Consider the following 8853-nt stretch of genomic DNA (forward strand, 5'->3'; position numbering starts at 1 on the left):
ACATACCATTTACCACATAGAAGATTCATATGGGAGACAAGTCTATACACAATCTATATACACACATACCATTTACCACATAGAAGCTAAATATTTGTACAATTTAAATATAGGTAGAAATGTTTCTTTTATTCCAGGATTTGTTTAAATATTACACAAACCGAAATACACAATGGATAAAAAATAAGACATTTCTCTTCATCACTCAGACACATCATGCCAGGGTATATCTGCTGTGCTTTCTGGAATAACAGCAAGTGTATATCATGGTAGAAATGGCAATAGAGGATCAAATGAGCTTCATTATCTATTTATTTGAGGTCAGCATAGTTACATAGTCTTTCCTCCATTTCACTACAATACAGACCTGTTTCAATACACAGAGACAATATCCCTGATCTGACCTGTTTCAATACACAGAGACAATATCCCTGATCTGACCTGTTTCAATACACAGAGACAATATCCCTGATCTGACCTGTTTCAATACACAGAGACAATATCCCTGATCTGACCTGTTTCAATACACAGAGACAATATCCCTGATCTGACCTGTTTCAATACACAGAGACAATATCCCTGATACACAGAGACAATGACCTGTTTCAATACACAGAGACAATATCCCTGATCTGACCTGTTTCAATACACAGAGACAATATCCCTGATCTGACCTGTTTCAATACACTGATCTGACCTGTTTCAATACACAGAGACAATATCCCTGATCTGACCTGTTTCAATACACAGAGACAATATCCCAATACACAGAGACAATGACCTGTTTCAATACACAGAGACAATATCCCTGATCTGACCTGTTTCAATACACAGAGACAATATCCCTGATCTGACCTGTTTCAATACACAGAGACAATATCCCTGATCTGACCTGTTTCAATACACAGAGACAATATCTGATCTGACCTGTTTCAATACACAGAGACAATATCCCTGATCTGACCTGTTTCAATACACAGAGACAATATCCCTGATCTGACCTGTTTTACACAGAGACAATACACAGAGACAATATCCCTGATCTGACCTGTTTCAATACACAGAGACAATATCCCTGATCTGACCTGTTTCAATACACAGAGACAATATCCCTGATCTGACCTGTTTCAATACACAGAGACAATATCCCTGATCTGACCTGTTTCAATACACAGAGACAATATCCTTCTGATTTGACTATTGTTCAGAGAAATACTTAGACATATCCCTTACACTATTGTTCAGAAATAAACGTTTTTATACAGATATTGTCTTTATTTAAACCAAGTCAGTTTGAGTTAGTATCGATGAAGTTGCAACTGTCAGCTGCTGTAAACCTCTATGATTGGATGTTATAGACCCCCATCTGAACAGTTCCTCACCAACTGGCCATCTGGCCCATAGAGACTAAAGGACTATACATCTACGCTGCACACCGCACCTAAAACACCGCACCAACGGGGATGTAGTGGAGGGTAAACACACCCATCAACCTGTTTTACACAGAGACAATTTGTAAACACAGAGACATACAGGGATGGAGACAATTTACTCAATTACCCTGTTTTGAATTTAACACTTACACTTCCCAACGTTAAGCCTAAATTCCATCGTGGAAACCGGGTCCAGGTTGTTCAGCATGATAAAGAATCATATGTCAAGCCTACTCTGTCTGATATGTCTGACTGCGACCTAACTTTATAATAGTTATATGTAGCCAAGACTTACCAGAGTCTGTAGTCATGTCCTTCAAATCAACACATTTATCCACCGCTTCTAATGTTGGAGTAAATGTGCGCACCGGTTTCAACAGGATTTATGGAGGGTAAGACACACCGCATCAACAGGGATGTTTACACCGCATCAGACAGGGATGTGCGCTAAACACCTGTTTCAACAGCTGTTTTATAAAGGGTAAACACAACAGGGATTTATATAACAGTAACCAGAGAAATTCCACAGGGTTTCAACAGCTGGTTTTAGCATGATGTTTAAGGACATCAACAGGGATGTAGTGTAGACAGGGATGTAGTGGAGGGTAAACACATTTGTCTAGCATCAACTTTGATATAACAGTAACTTTCATGCAGAAATATTCTGTTTTCGCTATCATGTTTCAACAGCTAAGGTAAATTCCATCGTGGAAACCGGGTCCAGGTTGTTCAGCATGATAAAGAATCATATCTCAAGTTTCTACTCTGTCTGTTGAATGTCTGACACACCTAACTTTATTATAGTAATAGTAGCCAGAGAATGTACCAGAGTTTCAACAGCTGTTTTATAACAGGCATGTAGACCACACCCTTATTTACACACACTTTATATAACAGTAACCAGAGAAATGTGCGCTACGGTTTCAACAGCTGTTTTATAAAGGCGTAGACCACACCCTTACTTTATATAACAGTAACCAGAGAAATGTGCGCTACGGTTTCAACAGCTGTTTTATAAAGGCGTAGACCACACCCTTACTTTATATAACAGTAACCAGAGAAATGTGCGCTACGGTTTCAACAGCTGTTTTATAAAGGCGTAGACCACACCCTTACTTTATATAACAGTAACCAGAGAAATGTGCGCTACGGTTTCAACAGCTGTTTTATAAAGGCGTAGACCACAACCTTACTTTCACTTTATATAACAGTAACCAGAGAAATGTGCGCTACAGTTTCAACAGCTGTTTTATAAAGGCGTAGACCACACCCTTACTTTATATAACAGTAACCAGAGAAATGTGCGCTACGGTTTCAACAGCTGGTTTATAAAGGCGTAGACCACACCCTTACTTTCACTTTATATAACAGTAACCAGAGAAATGTGCGCTACGGTTTCAACAGCTGTTTTATAAAGGCGTAGACCACAACCTTACTTTCACTTTATATAACAGTAACCAGAGAAATGTGCGCTACAGTTTCAACAGCTGTTTTATAAAGGCGTAGACCACACCCTTACTTTATATAACAGTAACCAGAGAAATGTGCGCTACGGTTTCAACAGCTGTTTTATAAAGGCGTAGACCACACCCTTACTTTATATAACAGTAACCAGAGAAATGTGCGCTACAGTTTCAACAGCTGTTTTATAAAGGCGTAGACCACACCCTTACTTTATATAACAGTAACCAGAGAAATGTGCGCTACGGTTTCAACAGCTGTTTTATAAAGGCGTAGACCACAACCTTACTTTCACTTTATATAACAGTAACCAGAGAAATGTGCGCTACGGTTTCAACAGCTGTTTTATAAAGGCGTAGACCACACCCTTACTTTATATAACAGTAACCAGAGAAATGTGCGCTACGGTTTCAACAGCTGTTTTATAAAGGCGTAGACCACACCCTTACTTTATATAACAGTAACCAGAGAAATGTGCGCTACGGTTTCAACAGCTGTTTTATAAAGGCGTAGACCACACCCTTACTTTTACTTTATATAACAGTAACCAGAGAAATGTGCGCTACGGTTTCAACAGCTGGTTTTATAAAGGCGTAGACCACAACCTTACTTTATATAACAGTAACCAGAGAAATGTGCGCTACGGTTTCAACAGCTGGTTTATAAAGGCGTAGACCACAACCTTACTTTCACTTTCATATGAGGAAATCACGTCCCTTCTGACGTCACTGGTGTGGGTAAATAATGATGACAGAACCCTGTGAGATCTACTAACTAGTAATAATATGTCATTCCAGGTATTTATTCTCTTACTTTGTCCTTTATTGTTCACAAATACTTTATTTGTATTTCTCTCCATATAGTGTTTTCTGCTCTGTCATCTCACCATGGATCCTGCACTCAGCCGTCTCCCCACCCTGATAATAAAGTGTTTTATTAGTATCTTCCACTAGATGGCAGTAAACACCTGCTGTAACAGACTTTACAACAGTAAGTGTTTGGTTTCTTGGTCCTGGTGATGCTGGGAAGTGTCTCAGAGGAGGAGTGCTGAACTAGGATCAGGTCCCCCTCTCCATGTAATCTGATTCGTTATGATCTAGGATCAGGTCCTCCTCTCCATGTAATCTGATTCATTATGATCTAGGAGTTTCACCCGAGCTGACAAGGTAAAGATCCGTTGTTCTGAACTAACTAATGTCATTCCATTTATTTCCTAGACCTGTTCCCACAACAAAGACCATTTGTTCTCTCCAGTGTTTCTGCTCTGTCATCTCACCATGGATCCTGGCAGCCTCCCCACCCTGTTCCTCAGTTATATTGGTATCTTTCCTAGGGCAGTTAACACCACTGTAACTCAACTATGTGTTCTGTTCAGCTCAGCAGTTCCCCACCCTGATAATAAAGTGTTTTATTAATCTTCCACTAGATGGCAGTAAACACCTGCTGTAACTAGACTTTACAACAGCATTCCTCATTCTAGGCATCAGATCAGGAAGTGTTCTAGGACCAGGTCTAACCCACTGTTCCTAATCGGATTAACCCATTATGATCTAGGACGGCAGGTAGCCTAGTGTTGTTGGGCCAGTAACTAAAACGTTTCTAGATCAGTTAACCCAGCTGACAAGGTAAAGATCCTAGAACAAGGCAGTTAACCCACTGTTCCTAGACCAGCTACCTGCGTTGTCCGATGTACAATAGGCTTTACATGGAAAGTATGCCATGCGATTGTTTGAGGACGGCGCCGCACATCAACATATTTTTCAACCAGCACAGGTTTAATAAAGTCACAAATAGCGATGGATTATTCCCTTCCTTTTTTAAAATCTTCCTCTGATTTGCAATCCTAAGAGTCCCAGGTACAACATGTAGTGTCGTTTTGTTAGATAAAATCCTTCTTTATATCCCAAAAAGTCATTTTAGTTGGCGCCATTGATTTCAGTAATCCACTCGTTCAACATGCAGAGAAAGGGTTCCAAATAGCTACTGCTAAACTTTGTTAAAACAGTCAAACTACATTTCTATTTAATCCTCAGGTTCCCTAAAATGTAATTAAACTGTAATATTTCACACGGAAAGAAGTATGTTCAATAGGAACGTGATTTTAGCGTGTCCTCTTCATCATGCTCGCACAGATTGATTTCCCACTCTGGGTTCCTGTATCAAAACTCAATTCTTCCTCATTTTGAAAGAAATAAGTCTGAAACCTTGAAGAAAGACTGTTGACATCTAGTGGAAGTCATAGGAATTGCAATCTCGGGAACTCGATTTAAATATGTTACTATACTTTCTATTGTAATGCCTGGACCACAGACCTTACAGGTTGAAAATCAGAGAGAGAGACCTGCCCCTGTAATGCCTGGACCAGAGACCTTACAGGTTGAAAATCAGAGAGAGAGACCTGCCCCTGTAATGTCTGGACCAGAGACCTTACAGGTTGAAAATCAGAGAGAGAGACCTGCCCCTGTAATGTCTGGACCAGAGACCTTACAGGTTGAAGATCAGAGAGAGAGACCTGCCCCTGTAATGTCTGGACCAGAGACCTTACAGGTTGAAAATCAGAGAGAGAGACCTGCCCCTGTAATGTCTGGACCAGAGACCTTACAGGTTGAAAATCAGAGAGAGACCTGCCCCTGTAATGTCTGGACCAGAGACCTTACAGGTTGAAAATCAGAGAGAGAGACCTGCCCCTGTAATGTCTGGACCAGAGACCTTACAGGTTGAAAATCAGAGAGAGAGACCTGCCCCCTAATGTCTGGAATGACCTTCTGGACCAGAGACAATGTCTTACCAGAGTTTACAGGAAGATCAGAGACAAGAGACCTGCCCCTGTAATGTCTGGACCAGAGACCTTACAGGTTGAAGATCAGCTTCCCAACAGAGAGATAGAAGACCCCTGGGTGGAGTCAGTGTCTTAAAGCCCTGGAGTCCTCCATTCCCCTCTCAGGTACCAAACTATAAGCTTCACCAACAGATTGTTGAGGATAGAAGACCTCCTGGGTGGAGTCAGTGTCTTAAAGCCCTGCAGTCCTCAACATTCCCCTCTCAGGTACCAAACTATAAGCTTCACCAACAGATTGTTGAGGATAGAAGACCTCCTGGGTGGAGTCAGTGTCTTAAAGCCCTGCAGTCCTCAACATTCCCCTCTCAGGTACCAAACTATAAGCTTCACCAACAGATTGTTGAGGATAGAAGACCTCCTGGGTGGAGTCAGTGTCTTAAAGCCCTGCAGTCCTCAACATTCCCCTCTCAGGTACCAAACTATAAGCTTCACCAACAGATTGTTGAGGATAGAAGACCTCCTGGGTGGAGTCAGTGTCTTAAAGCCCTGCAGTCCTCAACATTCCCCTCTCAGGTACCAAACTATAAGCTTCACCAACAGATTGTTGAGGATAGAAGACCTCCTGGGTGGAGTCAGTGTCTTAAAGCCCTGGCAGTCCTCAACATTCCCCTCTCAGGTACCAAACTATAAGCTTCACCAACAGATTGCTGATGATAGAAGACCTCCTGGGTGGAGTCAGTGTCTTAAAGCCCTGCAGTCCTCAACATTCCCCTCTCAGGTACCAAACTATAAGCTTCACCAACAGATTGAACTTTAATGAACAAGATAAGACTCAAAGGGGCCGCTACTTGGAATGACAAAGGAGAGTTTATCTTTCAGGGGGACGTTGTCAGGGGTTCTCATACGATGGACTTGTTTAAAAGTATCTCTGCATCCCACCAGAATGCTGATGATAGAAGACCTCCTGGGTGGAGTCAGTGTCTTAAAGCCCTGCAGTCCTCACCATTCCCCTCTCAGGTACCAAACTATAAGCTTCACCAACAGATTGTTGAGGATAGAAGACCTCCTGGGTGGAGTCAGTGTCTTAAAGCCCTGCAGTCCTCAACATTCCCCTCTCAGGTACCAAACTATAAGCTTCACCAACAGATTCAACTTTAAAACAAAACCCTTCAAAGAGCTACAGCTCCTAAAGAGGTTCTTGGAACTCCTCCCTCTTTTGAAATGGTTAATGATAACTCATTAATGGATGAGTCCTCACTCCTGAACCCCTCCCCCTTTTCCTAATCTCTCAGGGTGGTTAGACTTTTGATTAAGTTCAATACATTTCATTTTAATTTTACATTTGAACATTTGTGACATTCTTTAAACATTTGACAGCATACACCTTGATTATAGGTTCTTAAAGGACATACTTGTTGAGATTTTTCCACCTCCTCCTTCATCTTCGTCATCTTCTAATGTCATAGCTAACCAATGTTCACCAGACATGTGTTCAGGATGGGTATAGACAATAAACATGTTCTGTTCTGTTCTGTTAAAGCTGTCCTGTTAAAGCTGTTCTGTTAAAGCTGTTCTGTTAAAGTCCTGTTAAAGCTGTCCTGTTAAAGTCCTGTTAAAGCTGTTCTGTTAAAGTCCTGTTAAAGCTGTTCTGTTAAAGCTGTCCTGTTAAAGCTGTCCTGTTAAAGCTGTTCTGTTAAAGCTGTTCTGTTAAAGCTGTTCTGTTAAAGTCCTGTTAAAGCTGTCCTGTTAAAGTCCTGTTAAAGCTGTTCTGTTAAAGCTGTTCTGTTAAAGTCCTGTTAAAGCTGTTCTGTTAAAGTCCTGTTAAAGCTGTTCTGTTAAAGCTGTCCTGTTAAAGCTGTTCTGTTAAAGCTGTTCTGTTAAAGCTGTTCTGTTAAAGTCCTGTTAAAGCTGTTCTGTTAAAGTCCTGTTAAAGCTGTCCTGTTAAAGTCCTGTTAAAGCTGTTCTGTTAAAGCTGTTCTGTTAAAGCTGTTCTGTTAAAGTCCTGTTAAAGCTGTTCTGTTAAAGTCCTGTTAAAGCTGTTCTGTTAAAGCTGTTCTGTTAAAGTCCTGTTAAAGCTGTCCTGTTAAAGCTGTTCTGTTAAAGTCCTGTTAAAGCTGTTCTGTTAAAGTCCTGTTAAAGCTGTTCTGTTAAAGTCCTGTTAAAGCTGTTCTGTTAAAGCTGTTCTGTTAAAGCTGTTCTGTTAAAGCTGTTCTGTTAAAGCTGTTCTGTTAAAGTCCTGTTAAAGCTGTTCTGTTAAAGTCCTGTTAAAGCTGTTCTGTTAAAGCTGTTCTGTTAAAGCTGTTCTGTTAAAGCTGTTCTGTTAAAGCTGTTCTGTTAAAGCTGTTCTGTTAAAGTCCTGTTAAAGCTGTCCTGTTAAAGTCCTGTTAAAGCTGTTCTGTTAAAGTCCTGTTAAAGCTGTTCTGTTAAAGTCCTGTTAAAGCTGTTCTGTTAAAGTCCTGTTAAAGCTGTTCTGTTAAAGCTGTTCTGTTAAAGCTGTTCAACCACTGAAGATTTCAACTCGAAGCCAAAATCAAAATGTCTGATGTTGTGCTTCTTCATGAGTTTCTGAAAAGTATTATTAAAAACATATTTATCGCCATCAGTCCGCACCGTGCTCCTCCTTCCTCCAAGATAGAGACAAAGGCCAGGGTCAAACCGTAGTCTGGCTTTTTTATGGAGGTTTTGGAGCAGTAGCTTCTTCCTTGCTGAGGGGCCTTTCAGGTTATGTCGATATCGGACTCATTTTACTGTGGATATAGATACTTTTGTACCGGTTTCCTCCAGAATCTTCACAAGGTCCTTTGCTGTTGTTCTGGGATTGATTTGCACTTTTCGCAACAAAGTACGTTCATCTCTAGGAGGCAGAAAGTGTCTCCTTCCTGAGCGGTATGATGGCTGCATGGTCCCATGGTGTTTATACTTGCGTACTCTTGTTTGAACAGATGAACTTGGTATCTTCAGGTGTTTGGAAATTGCTCCCAAGGATGAACCAGACTGGTGGAGGTCTCCATTTTTTTTTCTGAGGTCTTGGCTGATTTCTATTGATTTTCCCATGAGGTCAAGCAAAGAGGCACTGAGTTTGAAGGTAGGCCTTGAAATACATCCACAGGTACACCTCCAATTGACTCAAATGATGTCATCTAGCATATCAGAAGCTTCTAAAGCCATGACATAATTTTC

This window comes from Oncorhynchus tshawytscha, unplaced genomic scaffold, assembly GCF_018296145.1.
Source record: "Oncorhynchus tshawytscha isolate Ot180627B unplaced genomic scaffold, Otsh_v2.0 Un_contig_3637_pilon_pilon, whole genome shotgun sequence".
NCBI classification, from domain to species: domain Eukaryota; kingdom Metazoa; phylum Chordata; class Actinopteri; order Salmoniformes; family Salmonidae; genus Oncorhynchus; species Oncorhynchus tshawytscha.